The sequence below is a fragment of the Delphinus delphis genome, chromosome 13 (genome assembly GCF_949987515.2).
Source record: "Delphinus delphis chromosome 13, mDelDel1.2, whole genome shotgun sequence".
NCBI lineage: Eukaryota > Metazoa > Chordata > Mammalia > Artiodactyla > Delphinidae > Delphinus > Delphinus delphis.
In genome coordinates this window covers 87,026,804-87,044,705 of record NC_082695.1, presented here as the reverse complement: position 1 = coordinate 87,044,705, position 17,902 = coordinate 87,026,804, and the positions used below count along the sequence as shown (strand labels likewise).

The 17,902-nt window shown below is 42.1% G+C and overlaps 1 long non-coding RNA gene across 1 annotated transcript; it reads right to left on the bottom strand.

The window, feature by feature from the left end:
* Positions 1 to 11,905: 11,905 nt before the first annotated feature.
* Positions 11,906 to 15,997, bottom strand: LOC132436674 (uncharacterized). Its single transcript, XR_009521834.1, has 3 exons — positions 15,961 to 15,997; positions 13,516 to 13,614; positions 11,906 to 12,020 (listed from the first exon to the last, which is right to left on the bottom strand). It is a non-coding gene; the product is annotated as an uncharacterized lncRNA (long non-coding RNA).
* Positions 15,998 to 17,902: the final 1,905 nt, after the last annotated feature.

Genomic DNA, 17,902 nt, shown 5'->3' with positions numbered 1-17,902 from the left:
CAATGCAGACTTCTTTGAGGGAAAATACTTCTTTTTCTCTAAGACCATCTTAGAATCAGTTCAAAGTTTCATTTTACCTAATGTAAACTTGTACACTTTTGTTCTGTTTGGAGCAAAGAAATATCTTATTTAATCTCTTCTCCGTAGATGATATTTACCTAGAGGGCCTTTGTCATTTTTGATGTTAACTCATATGCACAAATTTACTTTGAGATCCACAGTGATTTTTAAGAGTGAAAAGGGGTCCCCAAACCAACCAGCTTGAGAAGCGTTGCTCAAGATTATCACGAATTTCACAGCGGATGTCTCTTGCTTACAGACCCAGGCACAGTATTAGTACGTCAATGCGGATCCCATCCTGAAATATTTTCTGTCGTAGATGCTATAGGTTATTCCCCACATGTGCTGGAATATGAAATTGCTATAGACATGGCAGTCCTCAGCTTGGAATCCTCCTAACTTTGGGTCAATTTAACGATAACTTCAGTGGACAATTCCTTCCCAGGCTTGACTTTGCTCCAGTATCAGATTCCTGTAACCAGAGCTCTGACTTTTAAGCTAAGCTAGTTTACCAGAATATTCCCTTCATCATTCTTTTCTTATTTTTTGTTTCCTTCCATTTTACATCAGAAAATGAAAAGAACCACACATACCTAACACTGTAAAAGGCTTTCAGGGCTTTGATTCATCATCCGTAATAACCCACCGTCAAATCTACGGCTACGTGACCACAGCACTTCACTGAATTCTCAGCTCCACACAACTGATCTAAGATAACAGCTCATGGGCACCTATAGGTCACCACACCAGATACTGGGGATCCTAATACTAATAGTTAATATTTATTAACGCTACTCTGTAGCAGGTCATTTACAGACAGACTTACGTGAGCCTCATGGAAGCCTGGAGGATAAGTCCTATTATGAACTCCATTTTGCAGATCAGGAAACTCAAGAAATAGGCTCCGAGTGGCTTTATTAATTTTCCCAATGATATAAACCTTGCTTTGAATTCAGCCTCTCAGATGTCAAACTCTTAACCATAATACTGCTGCTAAAATGATAATAATAATAAATTGAGTCTTTTCTGCCTCAGAGAGATTCACATCATCTAGAAGAGGGAGAAATCAATACCCAAAACTGGAAAGTGTTATAAAGTCTCCTGAATGCATTTAAAAATTTTTTCTGAATGTGCAAAAAAATGAAGATCTTATTAAATTAAAATGTTATGGAGGGATGGCAAACAGTGTAAGCGGTTCGACCTGGACGACTGGGGAGACTTTACAAGAGGGTGGTACGGGAACCAGGTCCTGATCCGTGTGTGGGGTTTCCTTCAGAAAAGAAATGTGGCGGTTTTGAGAGGTCAGGAGGGAAGGGGAACCCAGGGAAGGTTTTGTCATGAATGCAGGTCTATGGTAGTAGAACATGTGAAACAGGGCACGGAAAGCTGTGGCCAGGAGCTCAGTGGTCAGGAGGAGAGGATGGTGTGATGGGTCGCGATGAACAGTGATCACGGGATACTGTCAGGGAGGATGACCTTGCCCTCTAGACAGAAAGGAGCCAGCGAGGGCGTGGAAGCTGGAAGAGACTCGCTGAATTGGTGTGTGAGAAGCTCTGGCAACAGTGGAGAAGGCAGACCTGCGGGTGGGGGATTACTGAGGAAGGAGGGAAGCTTCTGCTTAGTGGGTGGAGTGGTGGTCCTGGCTGGCTGTTTCCGTTTCGAGTGAAGGGCTGGGATGGTTGGTTTGGACAGCTGTCCCAGGTCCCTACTGTAGCTGTGTTACTTCTGCTTCCTCTAAGTGTCCCTCCCAAGTATGGGGATGAACCCCAAGCTCTGGATGGTGGCAGGGTGAGCAGACAACAGCAGGGACCCTCTCTGTTTCCAAAGCCAGGAGGCATTCTTCCGGGCCACGTCTGTCAGTGTGACCCAGTTTCCTTCTTTCATCACCTGTGTCTGTGCCAGAGATCAGAGTTTACCCAAGACTTCATTCTGCCTCCTTGTGAGTCAAGGTTCTCCCCCGCGGATCCAGCCCTGAGGACGGCCCACTCCATCTGGAGTTCAGGTAAGGAGACCCAGAGGACACACCCAGGGAGCTGTTAGAAATCCAGAGTCTTGGGCCGAACATATACCGACTGAATCAGACTCTGTCACTTAGCACACCCGAGGCAGTTCCCAGACACAGCCAGGCATCACTCTCACAAATACAGAACACTGCTAAAGCCTATGGAACAGTCTACCAGGATTTCTTTTCTTTTTCAAATACTTACCAATTTCTCACAAGGTATTTCCAAACTATCTTGATGATGGAATGACCTCCCCCATCCAGCATCAAGCTTCTTTTCCGTCCTTATTTCTCACTCTTACACTTCCTGGTGACGCTCTCGGGGTCCTGTGAGGTCATTGCTCTCTGCTGAGATCCCACGGTGATTTCTCTCTGCGCTGGTGGCTGACGCTGCTTTGATTCCACACTCTCTGTCTGCTCACTTCTACCCATTCCTTGAAAAGTGCACCAATTATTTTATTAATTTGTGGACTGTCCCCTGTCGACTTAAAAAACATGCACAACCGAAAAGTTGAGAGTTCCGTTTTATTCGGTGGGAATTTTTAGGACTTCAAGCCCGGGGGGCAGCATCTCTAGTAACCCTGAGAGAACTGCTCCGAGGAGGTGAAGGGGAAGACAGGTTATATAGGAGTTTTGCAACAAAGGGCATGTAGTTTGAACATCAAAGGATTATTGTTAATTAAAGAAAACTAGCTATCCCAAGTTAAGGGATTTAGTGCTTTTCTAGGTATGGGAAGATGCAAGAGTCTGGGCTCAGTGAAATCATTCCTTTGATGGGCACCTCAGCTCCCTGGGGCCAGTATCCTGTGTTTTCACATCCTGAGTTTCCTCAGGGCTCACCGTGGGGAGTGGCCGCAGTCTGACGGCTGCTGATGGCAGGTGTTCTTTCTTTCCTGAGTTTCCTCGGGGCTCACGTTGCAGGGCTGCAAGCGCTGATGCCGGTGACATCCTTTGTTTACTGATATGGCAGGAAATCTTCCATTTCTCACCCCAAACCCAGGGATCTTTACTTCCTGAATTTGCACACTACTTACAGTTCTACTCATACATGGTTTCAAAAAATTAAACTTATTTAAAAATTGAATTGTTTATAAGCTTATCAATTAGAGAGTGATCTTGAAGGCATTGACCAAAAAGTGCTGAAAACCCGGCAGGTGAAGAGCAAGTATTTGTTGAATGAGAAAACGTCCTAGTGGATGAAATCCCGGAGTGATCGATGGCTTCCAGTGTTCATGACTTCCTTTCCCCACCCTCACCCCCAGCCTGGACCCGCAGGGCCAAGAACTCCCCTCCCTCTACCCCAACTGTGATTTCCATGGGTCCTTCTCTCCTGAAGTTGGTTCCAAGAGGGTCAGCTATAAGCTTCCTGAGAGCAGAGGCCATGACAAATTTCTTTCTTTACCTACAAAATTTGGAATTTTGTCTTGCACAGAGTAGGCTCCAATACAAGACTGTCGATTAATTGAAGAGCATTTACCGCGTGATAAATGTAATACAGACAATACAATCTGTATTGATTAAGCTCCCTTCTGATCTCTCGCCCTAGATCTCTGATCTCTATCACAAGCCTAGACACCCCTCTCCAGTTTTCTGGAGTAATAGTAGAATGCACATTTAAACACTTGCTAAATACTTTTAATTATCATGGTGGATTGCCCACCACTTATAAGGGTGAATGTTGGAGAAGTTGCTTCTAAAACAATTATTATTCCTACTTTTATCTTTTGTGGTGGAAAATAACTGGGGTCCAGAGGTTTAAGACGACTAACACTAACCATCTAGAAATTTCAGAAGAGGCATCGGCTTCATAGGTTGCTGTGACTCAGCCTGGTTAACCAAATGGAGAGAAAAAAATGCTCCGTGAAAAGAATGGAGGATGTTCCTACGGATTCATTGAAGCCACTGGGTACTTACCCTCTTCACAGAGAGGAAGAAAGCCATCCTTTTCCGTTTACTCAGATTTTCTCTTACTGCTTTCATTATTCAGCCAGTCGTTCAAATAAAACATTCTAGTGATATTACACTAAATCCATTGTAAGTGCAGCCCCTAAGGGTGACTTCTTTCTAGCTAGAGTTTCTGAACAGAAACTTGATTTGTTTTGCCCTCACAGCAAAGTAGAAAGCAAACACTCCACCGCCAGTGGGTGAAACAGGATTAACGATTTAATAGTCGTGCCATCTCTTCTTCACAATGAGCCTCCTTCCTTTAAACAAAATAGAAGGGAAATAGATGATGTAAGGGTGTGGGTCACCCGAGAGCTATAGATGCCTGTTACCAGGGAAACCAGGCACAGTCAAGCACCTCCCTTCAAGTCTCTGCTCTGTGGCTGGTGAGGACGTGATTTGGTGAGGGTTTTCATAACTAGCCGGGTACATGAAGACCTCAAGAGGTCTATAAAGAGAAGAAATATGGGGCGATCGAATGTGCCATCACTAGGGAACTTCAGGGAATCTGTTACCTTGAATTTGAATTTTAGATAAGTCTGAGGAGTTTGGGCACCTTTGAAAAACCATAGAGACCTGCACGGGTTTGTAAGCCAAGCAGATTGCGTCTTCTGGGTGCAAGGATGCGGGAAGAGGGGAGCCCCAGAGTCAGAAGTGCTGGACCTACTCCGTGTCTACTTAATTCACTCCCTGAGCTTTCCCCCGACAATTCATTTACGCCCCTTACCCCCTGACTTTCCCCGCGTCTCTATAAAACGTACCCTAACACTGGACCTACTTCAGTCAGATATAGAATCAGAGGACAATGAAGTGTGTGAAGCCCCTGGGAATCAACCACACTTTTTTTTAATCCAGGTGTTAGATGTTTACTGCTGTTGCTGCCCCTTATTTCACAGGGTAGAGGAAGGAAGGACTGAAGTCTGAGAATGGGGTGTCTCCCCACACAGACCTGGAAAAAGTGAGGATACCCGCATGTCCCCTCCCAGAGGGAGTCTCCTGTTCTGCTCAATTGCAAATAAAAGCCCCTCCCCCCCCCAAGGAATCACATCAGTGGGGATACACACCTTATTCTGCAAACAATCACGTCATTGGATGAGAACTCGATGTTCCCGCCGGTGCTGACACTGCTGGGCCATGTGCACATGCCCCTCCCAGGGCAGGGCCGCCCATCAGCGGCTGTGAAAGGGAGAACGAGTAGATTCCAGCTCCCAGAGTTAGTGCAGGTGACAAATGAGAAGTGAAAGGAAAATGCTGGAAAGAAACCAGAGATGTATAAGGGCACTAAGAGGTTCTGTGGTTTGTTTGTTTGTTTGTTTGTTTATGGTGGGTTCTCACCGTGGTTCAGTTTTCCAAGGAAAAAGGCCTGTGAATATTTCTGCTAACGTTGGCAATGGGTGGAAGGCACTTAGCAGCAGCAGCTGTCACAGACGGGGAAGGTCTGCGTGAGGCCCTTATGAGCCCAGCTGGGGGACTGTTTACCCCTGAGCTGAGATCCCAAGGCCAGCCAGCACCTGTCCCCCGGGCCCCGCTTGGATTCTGGGCAAATCACTACAAGATCCTAGCATTCCAATACCGGCAAAGACCACCACCCTAAAGGCCAAGCTTATTAGGGTTTTCTCTCAGTGACTCATATTAATTAAAACACTTTTCATTCCAAACATTAAAAATCTGTTTTACAAAAGGGACATCATTTTTTTGTGTATAGAAGCTTCTTATAACCCATATTATTATAATAATAACAACTATAACCAAAATGTGCACTGATTAGGAAACTGACGTAAAAGGTAAAAAATATTTAAGTACCTGCTATGTGCCAAGGACAGGAAATAGGTAATTTTATCCTATGTAGGCCTCACTAAAGAACTTCATAAACAGATGTCATAGTCGCTCTTTGCGGGTGATTTTTCTAAGTGCTCTTACCTTTGCTGTCATTTTATCCTAAAAACTGCCCTGTAAGATGTATCACATAACACAAGGCAAAGGCTGGAGAAAGCAAAAACCTTAATGGCATATTGCTGTTGCCTGACTTTTAAGCTACGAGAGATTCTCCAATATGTGATTTTGTAACCATTTTATCTCAAACCCCATGATATACAAAGAGGTAATTCAATTGCTTAGAACACTGTATGAAATTATCTTTATTGAATCTAACAGGAACAATGGAAACAAAAATTAAAATTACAGTTGAAACTTACACATTTTACGTGAATTGATTAGCAATTTCTATATAATGTCAAAACCATTAGTTCAGAATAAAAAATCGTACCAGCTGGGTTTTTTGGCAAGTAACACATTGTGCATTTAGATGGAGGATTATTTAAAAGATGAAGGAAGTGTAGATCCAGATGCTTTATGTGTGTGTGTGTGTGTGTGTGTGTCTGTGTGTGTGTCTGTGTGTGAGATCTGTGATGGTGTGCAGGAGAGAAACAGGAGAGAGTGGGAAGGAAGGGACCCTGCCCCTTATTTAATCATAATATTCTGCAAATCCCAAACTGAGAAGCTTCTCTGAAACACACAGACTTCCAACAGAGGGTTTTTCAAGGGAATTTTGTCCTGTTTTTAATTTAGTTACTAAGACCAAAAGTAAATGAGCCCTGGGCCAGGAGGAGGGGACAAACCACACCATATCCCCAATGGGGTACATCATAAGAAGCACCTGGATTTTGTTCACTTCCACAAAATAAGGGTTAAATAAAAAACACTAAAATACAATAATATAAAACCTATAGAGAAAAGAGTTTAAAAATACTCTTTCTCTAAAAGTAATTTGAATAATTTACTTTGAGTTTAGATGTGGTGACGTACATTAGCTGTTAGAGAGTTGGACATGGCAATTCAGTGAGGAAAAACAAGAAACTAAAAGAAATAGAAAATGATTCAGTCTCAGGAAAAACTTTGGGAGGACTTACTAAAGGCAGTGGTACGCTTTAATCTCCTGAACTATTTATTCTCAAGTTGAACTTTTACTAATCGCATTTTATTCTGTAAAGACAATGACAAATGTAGGGAAAAAACCCTATACTGTAGACATTTTAAAATGAAATTGGCACTTTTTTCCTAAGGTTATGGGGGAAAAGGATTTGGAAACCACAATTTGATGCCCAGCTAAACTACCACTCAGGACACTAAAGTATATTTCAGACATGAGTGATCTTAGATCATTTACATTTGGTAGTTATAAAAAAAAAAAATCAGTACATAGTCAACATCCCCCAGTAATCCAAGTAAGTAGACATGAGATCCAAGGAACAGAGACCTTAAACCAAACATGCTTTGAAAAAAACGGAGCAAAAAATAAATCCTTTGGATTACAGATGAGTAATTATTCCAAACTAAACAATTCAAACAATGAAATGATATTTTTAAAAGGTTATCTTATTTACATTGATTTTCTCAATTATATAGAAAAGTAAGTAGAAAACAATGGGAAAATGCCCAACAATTCTTTGTAAGAAAATTAAGGTCCACAGATAAGTGAAATGAAACAATATGAAATGCTATAATTTGGGGCAGTCAACTGATAGAAGGTTAGGTAGGTAAGGAGGGAGAGAAAGGAGAGAGAAATAAAGACTGCATTGGCCTTGATGCTTGAAACGTTCTGGAATGACTCTAGTTGGTTGAGTTGTAATTTCCAAGGCTGCCATGACCTTACACAGTTCAGTCGTTAAATGCAGCTACATATTCATAAGAGTGTTCATGCCATTACTGATTTCCTATTTTAGAAATCATCTATAAGCAAGCACAAAATTACTGAAAAAATTAAAATGTCAAGGTACTGATAATTTTTAAAAAAAAGGATTCAAGTGAGACATATAAGGATAGTCAAGGGAGAATAGGTAAAGGATAAAGTATACAGGGCACTAATTGTTTTATCTTATGGATGTGGAGGGTTTCTGGTTACTTCAAGAGACTCAGAAATACAGATAAATATTTAAAGGTGTAACTGGATGCGGACATAGTGCCTTACCTTCCTCATCTCTTACAGCAGTAAGTCATTATATAAGATCTGAAATCAAGAAATCAAGCGTATAAACGCTTTAATGGCAGTTATAATTACAGTGGTAAAAAGGCAAATTAAAGATCGTTTCTTCTGAGAAGTAGGTTGGAGTTGAAGACCAGAATATTTTCTTTTCTATTTAATAGCATGCTGTAAGTTTTGAGTTATCGAGCCATATTTATGTATTACAGGTCCACAATCCCTTGACCAAGTCACGTGGGAACAGATGTGTTTCAGAGTTAAGAACTGCTTCATATCACATAACTTATCAGTAGGGTCTGGGATAGTACCTCGTAATCACTCCACACATGGGGTCCAGGTTATAACCGGTCTCACATGAGTTTAGGACAGATTTGACTGTAAAAACTTCATCTGTCAAAGCTTTGTGGATTTTGTAATTGCAGATAAGGAAGTGTGGACCTGTAAGTAGCCATTAGAATTAAATATACACACATAGTTTCTGAGACAGAATCAAAGTAAACTCACACCGTCCACTTTCCTTTGAGCCAACTTACATTTTCCTTTTCAGCTGAAATTGTACTGGGGTGAAGTAAATGATAAGACATGATGACCAAAAGCATTTTCCCTTTTGAAATAATAAATGACACATATTCATGTAGCCATGACCACAGTGATGAAATGCTAGAGCAATTTCAGAAAGAACATTTGGTCACAAGCAGGATAAAGGCTCTGTTTGGGTTTTGATGATAGTGTTTCCATTCGTTTGGCCAAGGACACGGGACATTAGGACCACTCCAGTTTGCGACAGAAGAAGCAAGGAACCCACATCCCTTGAAGTTCACAAATGTGTCCACTCTGCCTTTTTTGACATAACTATTTTTTTTTCATTTTTTTTTCTACTAAGGACTATAAGGATTTACTTCCAGGAAGGAAAAGAAAAGCTCCCGTTCCAGATGAACAAAGAAATGGAGTCCAGTAATAGACAGTACAATTACACCAAACGCCAGGGAATGTTTACAGATGCAAAAGCCAGAGAAGAAGACACCCACTACATACACTGAAGTGACACAGAGTTGTTAAGCTAGAACTTCAGAGATGCAGAGTCAATGAAGATGATCGCCACCCGCGAGTTCGAAATTACTTAATCAGGAAGTATTATTTGGGTGCTTGATGGGAACCAGGCAGTATCACATGACTGCAGAGAAAGGAGCACAGGAAATGTCCTCCAGGAGCTTACAAGATGGGAAGAGAGAGTGGACGTCGGACATAGAGCATCTGTGCCGGGACGTTGGTGATCAGAGATAAAAGGATGACTGTAGGTAGGGTTACCAGAGTCAAGCTTTACTGAAATGTTAGGCCTGCATTTGAGCCTTTGAAGGAAAGGTAAAGATGAGACTGTCGGTTTCAGGAAGCCCCATCCGACATCATGACCCCATCACAGATCTGACCTGCGATTGGCTGGTCTAGTTACTGTGATAAGCGAAAGCTCTGAAGCCTCCGTAAAGTGTTATTTGAGTGTGAAAAGTCATCCTTGAGGATGGGGATGAGAGTCCACCCGGCTACTCACGCGTCTTGGGTTTGAGGATGCGGAAGGGCCACTAGTCCTGAGACCCGGCCGTTCCTAGGTCCTCAGCTTGTTCCTGGATCCACAGTTCTCTTCATGAAGGTTGCAATGACCACTATCACTGAGAAAAGGGCTGATTTGTGTAGAGCCAGAGGTTGAGATAAGGTACAGTAAACACAAACAGGAATCACCTATATGAAATACTCCATGGCCATTTGGCTTGGAATGTTTGGAAGGGAATTGAGGTCAAGTGGTAAGTTTTGAGAAAAAGAGAAGATTTAGAATGGATTGTGGGGACTTCCCTGGCAGTGCAGTGGTTAAGAATCCGCCTGCCAATGCAGGGGACACGGGTTCGAGCCCTGGTCCGGGAAGATCCCACATGTCGTGGAGCAGCTAAGCCCGTGCACCACAACTACTGAGCCTGTGCTCTAGAGCCCGCGAGCCACAACTACTGAAGCCTACATGCTGCAACTACAGAAGCCCGCGCACCTAGAGCCCATGCTCCGCAACAAGAGAAACCACCGCAGTGAGAAGCCCGCGCACCGCAATGAAGAGTAGCCCCCGCTCGATGCAACTAGAGAAAGCCCGCACGCAGCAATGAAGACCCAACGCGGCCAAAAATAAATTAATTAAATAAATAAAATTTTAAAAAATTATTAGAATGGATTGTGACCAGACTGCATGCACCAGGCAGGATGTGATGAGTTTGGAGATTATTCTATAAGGACAAGTATTGGTCAAATGTATAGGGAAGAGAGGGGAGATTCAGGAAAAGATTTTAGGAAAACAAATGAGATTACAATGTATAAACTGGATGAGAGGAATAAAAACACTGGACAGAAATAATGGGTTTAATAACCTAAGTTTGAAGGAATGGAGAGTTAGACCGTAATGGGACGATTGGAAATTATGTAACATTGAAAGTGAAGTAAATTTTAAGCTAACTCCATGAGGATGTGATGACAACGATGAGCTATAGGGGGTGAACGAGAAATCCCAGGTGGTTTCCTGAGCTTTTATTTTTTTAACTTTTTTGGCCATGCGGCTTGTGGAATCTTAGTTCCCAGACAAGGGATCACACCCACACCCCCTGAAGTGGAAGCGTGAAGTCTTAACCACTGGACCGCCAGGGAAGTCCCAGTTTCCTGAGCTTTTAGGTTTGGGGACAGAGTCTTGAGAAACAGCTGGCTTGAAGACAAAAAATCCATTTGGCTTTCAATGATGAGGCGAGTATGGTGCGTTCAAGTAGAAATGTTTAACAGATCGCGAGAGAACGGGAGGTAGAATCTGGATGGACATAGATCCAGGATCTGCTTGGACCCATAGGAGCTGGTATAATCATTGAGAAAAGAAGAATCGCAAAGAAACGCAGGACACGGAGTCATGTGCCAGGCACACTCGGAGTGTGGGGAGGAAAAGAAACCAATACAAAAATGAGAGGAAGAAAAGGCCAGAAAAATGAAAGAGAAAGTTGGAATGTGTATGACCACAGGAGCTAAGGGAATTTCAAGGCCACCTGTCAGATGCTGCAGAGAGGTCCAGGGAACTGTAACCAGCTCATCAGGACCAGGACAAATCCACCACCACCACCAGGAGAAAAATCCATCACTTACTGCGGACGGGTCAGCAGAATGAAGATAATTGGCTTTCCATGTTTAGGTGTGTTTTCATAGATAGACTCTTCATATATGCTTCCTTCGGTAAGACCTGATACGGTATTTTTAAGACGTTATTTCCAATAATTCCTACGGCAAGGCTCATTCTCTTGAACATGTTGGAAAATACAAAAATCTAAGATTGTTACGAAAGTAGATTCCATTTCCACTCTGTCCCCTCAGATTGGCAGACATTCCCAGCCTAGATCTTTCTGTCTCCCCGTGTCCCTCTCCTCCCCCTTCCGCACTTCTTCTGAGCAAGTAAGGCAGTGGGGGCAGTACAGGCTCTGGATGGGACCCATCCCCCTCCAGGTTCTCGTCCTCACTTTTGTGACTTTGGGTAAGCAGATGATTCTCTGCAGCCAGGTCTCCTCATCTATAAAGTGGGGCTGGCAGCGGCGCCGGATTCACAAGCTGTTTGACGAACACATGGGAGGCGCTGACAGCAGGTCTTGCCACACGGTAGACGCCACTCTCCTCCACTTGGCGCTTGCAGGGGGTCAAGTTTGTACACAGAAGTCCCTGCTGTAGAGAACATGTGACGGTGTTCGGTTTCCCGGCTTTAACTTCCGCCAACGTTCTCTGTGTTTCCATGGAAGGATCGTTTCCCTCCCACATGCCAGTGGCTAACCCACCCAAGCTCTGTGGGTACCTACACAGGAGTTGCTTCACAGCCCAGCCCATGACCAAGCCAGGCCAATCAATGCCAGCAAAGCTGAACCCCGCATCTTTGCTTGAACTCTGCTGCACACGGGCGCTCTCTGCTCCACATTCTTGAACTTGAACAGATGCTGGAGGGAGCTGCTCTGACCGTTGACTGCTGCACTCCCTGCCTGTCTGAGGATGGACACAAGAGGGCAGAAAGCAGAGCAGAAGGACAGAGAGGGAAACCGAGCCAGGAAGACATCATTTTAGCTCTGGAGCAAAGCAGGCATGAAGCTTCTTAATCCAAGACAATTATTTTTTGTTTAAATCAACTGAGAGTTCATTTTACATCACTTTACATTAAAAAAAAAAATGACCCAACTCCTTAATGGTGGAGTCTATTACTCAGTAAGACTCACCAGGAAGTCTAATTAAAGGGGAAAACACCTTAAGACTCTTTTTACTGAGGATCTAGAGTCTGTGATGAAAGAGGGCAACACCCGCGTACCTGCACCTGTTACCCATTGATCTGAGGACCACAGACTCCAGAGCCCCAGAGCTCTGCACCGTAAGTCTCGGGTTGTGCCTATTTTGTGTAAATCATTCATGTTTTTATTAGTTTGACTTTTGAGTCATTTTTAAGTGAATTATTTTTATCTCTCAAATCGATTGTTACAAGATACAGTTATTGCGGCCTCAGCTGTGGTGTTTCCTAAGAAGAATTTGAGAATTACAAAGAAAAGTCATCTATGCCTCTCTCTAGCTGTCGGTTGACTTGGAATTTAAGAAAGAAGGTGTGATCCCCGAGTGGGCTGCCCACACAGCCTGGTTTGGCCAGAGGACCCGTCTGACCTCTGTTGTAGGAAGAAATTGTAAATCTGCCTCCTTTTCACTCTCAAATGTGTCCTTGTTTGGATAACAGATTAAAAGTTCACTGACCTATCAAAAGTTTACAATCTGTCTACATCACTATCTATTAATGTGTAAAAACTCGTGAACGACACGCATTAAATCAATATATTGAAGAGTCCGCCATAAAAATCCAGCACATCTCAAATACCCTATAAAGACAATAACTCAAAGCTTTGACATGTACCGTGTAATATTTTTAAACATACAGACACATACTGTTAATCTCTTTTCTTATCCCAGTTCTCAAGGTATATATAAATAAAATAAATATTATATAAAGTACAGACCGACTCAACTCAGTGGCTAACTCACGTCGGTCAGTGAAGTTTTCATATTTTCTGCTGAAGTGCACGTATCTTGAAAACTTTGGTAAGACTGTTATAATTTAATATTAATGATTTTTAAAATTTTTAATTTGCATAAGCGCTTGGATCTGCTAAACATTATATTTATGGAGACCTCTCTAAACACTGATTAAAGGCTTTCAAGCAAAGAACTCGAGGCAGACCAAGTAAATCAAAGGGGACTGCAGATTCACGGGAAGGCAACTATGAATTCCAAAGACTTAGATAAAAACCTGGCAAATCATTCTCATGTGATGCCAACGACATTACATCTGGAGACATTTTGAAAATACATGTTTTAATTTTCTACCTGCAAAGTGTTATACTTGGGGCTCAGATTTCTTCCTCTTCTAGAAAATTCTTTCACCATGTATTAATTACAATCCAGTACGACAAGAACAAGAAAAGAACGTGCAGCCTACACAGCTTACAGAGCACAGGTCTCCACGAAGCTGACGCAAAGCCAGGGAACAGGCAGCAGGAGTTTACGGTTCCTGATCTCCACCGGGTCTCTTAGTTTTAACAGAAATCTGTAGAAAAACGAGTGTGCTTTCATTTGCTACATTGTTTACAGCATGACTTTACAAAATGTCTTGGTGTTATGTGACTTCACATTCATTCACAACGTGGTACAACATTCTACTATATTAGCTTATCTCAAAAATTTATGCTGTCAGAGTATTTAGTACTCATACATGTCATTCCACTTGTGATATCCACTGTATTTATCTACTCTGATAGATGCAAAACTCTTAATGAACATAGAAGCAGAGCAACAGAAGTTCTAACGGCACTGAAATTGTCTTGGGCTCAGAGTCCCGGGTATTATCAAAACTAAAAGCCAAAGGCACCTTCTAGGACAAAACCTTGCACTTACAATAAAAGTAAGATCAGAGACAGGGAAGGTCTAGATAAAAGGAAGGAGAAGAGAGGAGAAAAAAATCTCAGAAATTATGAGTCCCTATCTGATATCACATGCTGAAACCCACATAAAAAGGGCCAAAAAAATAAATAAACAAAACAAGCCTAGAGTTTTTGAGGGTTCGATCCCTCAGAAAAATGGAAATTAATTTTACTTAAAAAATAGTCAAAAGAAAACATTCTCAGTCAATTCTCATACAAAATCATTATAAGAAAAAGACTTAAGAACAAAAGAGTCTCTAGAGACAATAAAAGCAGGCCAGAAGACTTTTTTTACAAAACAGTTTTACCACAAAGGAAAACACAGAGCAGCCTCACTCATGAGACCTCAATGCAAGAATCTGAAATAGAAACACACCAGGAACAAGGAGGTTTATTCGAGAAATACAAGGTGGCTCAGAATTTTAGAAAGCCTATTAACAAAATTCGTCATATTAACAGAGGTAAGGGAAAATCAAATAATTTTCATAGATATAAAAAAGACAGTTGGCAAAATTCATCATGTATTCATCTTAAAAATATTCAGTGAATAGAAATACTTTTTTAATATGCTTCAACCCAAAGACAATATTGCTCTTAATGAGAAAAAACTTGAGGCTTCCTTGAAAGTTAGACAAGGCAATTAGAAAAGAAAAAGCAATCAGAGACATAGCAATTAGAAAGGAAGAAATAAGCTAACTTGCATTTCTTATGGAAACACCCTAACAAAAATAAGAGAATTTCACAAAGTAGCATATTTTAAAATTGACATAGATGAATTGGGAGATTGGGATTGACATCTCTACACTAATATGTATAAAATGGATAACTAATAAGAACCTGCTGTATAAAAAAATAAATAAAATAAAATTCAAAAAAATTAATAAAGACCAGCTTATCAATTAAAAAAAATAAAATAAAATTGACATAGAGAAATAGCCTTTCTATATACAAACGAAAATAGGCTAGAAGACATAATGGTGAATAACAGCAAAAAAGAAGAAAAAGAAAAGAAAATGTCTAAGTATATTTAGCTATCACAAAAATATTCAAAAATACACAAAAATAATAAAAAATCAGAATTTAAAATTTTAGAGATGTCATTAACAACAGCACCAAAAAGTGAAGTACAAAGATATAAAGGTAACAGAGCAGGTACAGGATCTATTTGTGGAAAACTACAAAAGTCTGATGAAAGTAGTCAACCATCTAAAGAAGTGGAGAGCTATTCCAGGCTCATGAAGTAGAGGACTCCATAGTGTTAAGATGTGGAAGAATTCCAAATAAATCAGGCAGACATTCCTCCCACGAGGAGGTGAAGCCCGATTCTCCACAAGTGTGGACGGCACATAATGGTTTCCTTCCAAAGATTACAAAACGGAAATGGGGGAAAAAAAGAGTAAATTTGTGGTTGGAAAATGGGAGAAACACTAACTCAGTGAGGTATTCAGACTCTGTAACATCAGCGTAAGTATGTACCCTGATATGTTATGATGTGACCATTGATGAAAAAAATAGCTACGTGGGGGATTGTGAAATCTCCTGTGATATAAATGCTTAAAATAACGAAAACTATATAAAATAGACACACCCACTGCGCCCACTGCGGCTAATTGGAGCTGGATGTCAACATATACATGCAAAAATTTGTCATAATAATGAAAACATTCTCTAAAATTCAACAAATTAGAGTCCCATTTTTTTAAATTAAAACTAATCAAAAAGAATTTAAAGTGTCTGTGTGACCAATGACAGCTTAAAATAAGATAAAGGATAATTAATAGGCTATTAATGGGAGATGTTAATAGCATATTTTAATATATAATCAGAAGATATAAAGAAAGCCGTGCCAATTAGCTGACATTCAGCAGACTTAAAGGCAATTAATATATTTTTATGTACAATTCCAAATTAATCAGAGAAAATCAAATTAAATGTAAAATTTGACAGGCACCTTTACACGCTCTGTTACCTACCAGCTATCGGCTGGATGTGGAGACAGGGAATTCTCACCCACTCCTGATGAGAGTGCAAGGTTTTTTTTTTTAAACATCTTTAGTGGAGTATAATCGCTTTATGATGGTGTGTTAGGTTCTGCTGTGTAACAAAGTGAATCAGTTATACATATACATATGTTCCCATATCTCTTCCCTCTTGCGTCTCCCTCCCTCCGTCCCTATCCCACCCCTCTAGGTGGTCACACAGCACCAAGCTGATCTCCCTGTGCTATGTGGCTGCTTCCCACTAGCGATCTATTTTACATTTGGTAGTGTATATATGTCCATGCCACTCTCTCACTTTGTACCAGATTCCCCTGCCCCCTGCCCGTGTCCTCAAGTCCATCCTCTACATCTGTGTCTTTATCCCTGTCCTGCCCCTAGGTTTTGAGCATTTGGAGAGCTGATTTTCAGCCCCTCTCCTTCTCTTCCTCACTCCCCAAGAAAAAGGATTCCAAGCCATCGAGGATGGGTCACAGGCAGTCAGGGAAGAGTAAACAAGGTTTGACAGGCCACGGGGAGCTCACAGGCTCCTAGGCTGCAGAGTGTTAATAATTCCAGACTTGCTTCAAGATTTTGATTCAGACACATTGAAGACAGCAATAAAAACAAGAGTACACTCTTGGTATGGCCTTACCTGCATTCCACTTTGGTTGATATTATCATAAGAATTTATGGAGCAATATAAATGCTGACTTAGTTTTTCTTCATTCATTCCACCACTCACAAGAGCAAACGATTTCTTCTCTTCCTACGTGGCAGTTCAGGAATGAAGAACCGTCAGAACCTTGGGGCATGGCCAGCACGGGTGTTCCTCAGGGCTCACGCCGCCCTCCACATCACTCACACCCGCAGGAGATGCTCTGTTCCTCCTACAGCAAAGAGGTTGCTCGCTTCACCTTCACCCTTACCTCTTCCTTCTCCAAGCCTTTTTAGGGTCAGAATCTCTAGCCAATCTCCCACCAATGACCTGAACCCACCACTCTGTGGCTTGAATCGTGTCCCCAAAACAGATACATTCAAGTCTAACCCTGGTCCCTGTGAAGGTGGCCTTATGGGGAATGAGGGTCTTTGCAGTTGTAATCAAGCTAAGATGAGGGCCTGCTGGTTATGGTTGGGCCGTAAATCCAATGGGCGGTGTCCTAACCGGGAGAGGGAGATTGGAGACCTGCAGGGACGCAGGGGGAGGAAGGAGGCAGAGCTCGGAGTGATGCTCCCACAAGCCAAGGGTTCCAGGAGCCAGCAGGTGCTGGACACGGCAGGGAGGAGTCTCCCTGGGGTCTGCAGGGGGCGTGTGGCCCTACCAACAACTTGATCAGGCTTCTGACCTCCAGGACTCTGAGAAAACACACTTGGCTGTGATAAGCCTCCCAGGGGTGGTCATTTGTGACAACAGCCATGGGACCTTAGACAGCCACCAATGGCCCCTTTTATTTCCCCCCAAACCATTGTAACTGAAGTTTCTCTAAAGAGCTTCATCTCTTTCTCAGAAGTTCTGTAAGAAGATGCCAGTCTCTCTCTGAAAAATTGTGAAGGCAGTGAGCGGACAAGGCAAACGTCACAATTAGAAGGTTGGCCCTGTTTTGTCGCATCACCTGGAGAGTTTGGTGCAAACCCTGTCCCGTTGTGGGCTGCTGAGGCCTGAAATATGTATGTATACAAACTGGGTCAACGTCATTTATTCCATAATTAACGAATGCATGATATATGTGGCCCTTTAAGAAATAATACATGAATCAAGTCAAACCGCCGTTGGAATAGCCAAGCAGTCCTCCCCAGGAAGCAGCATGAACTTAACGCAAGACAAGCAGTGGGCGTTTCCAGAGGCCACGCGGAAGGAAGGTGTATGACAATTAACTGGAGAGACACAACACGACAGCTCCTGATTCTCCATTTTGATTCCTGTTCAGGTTTAATTTTG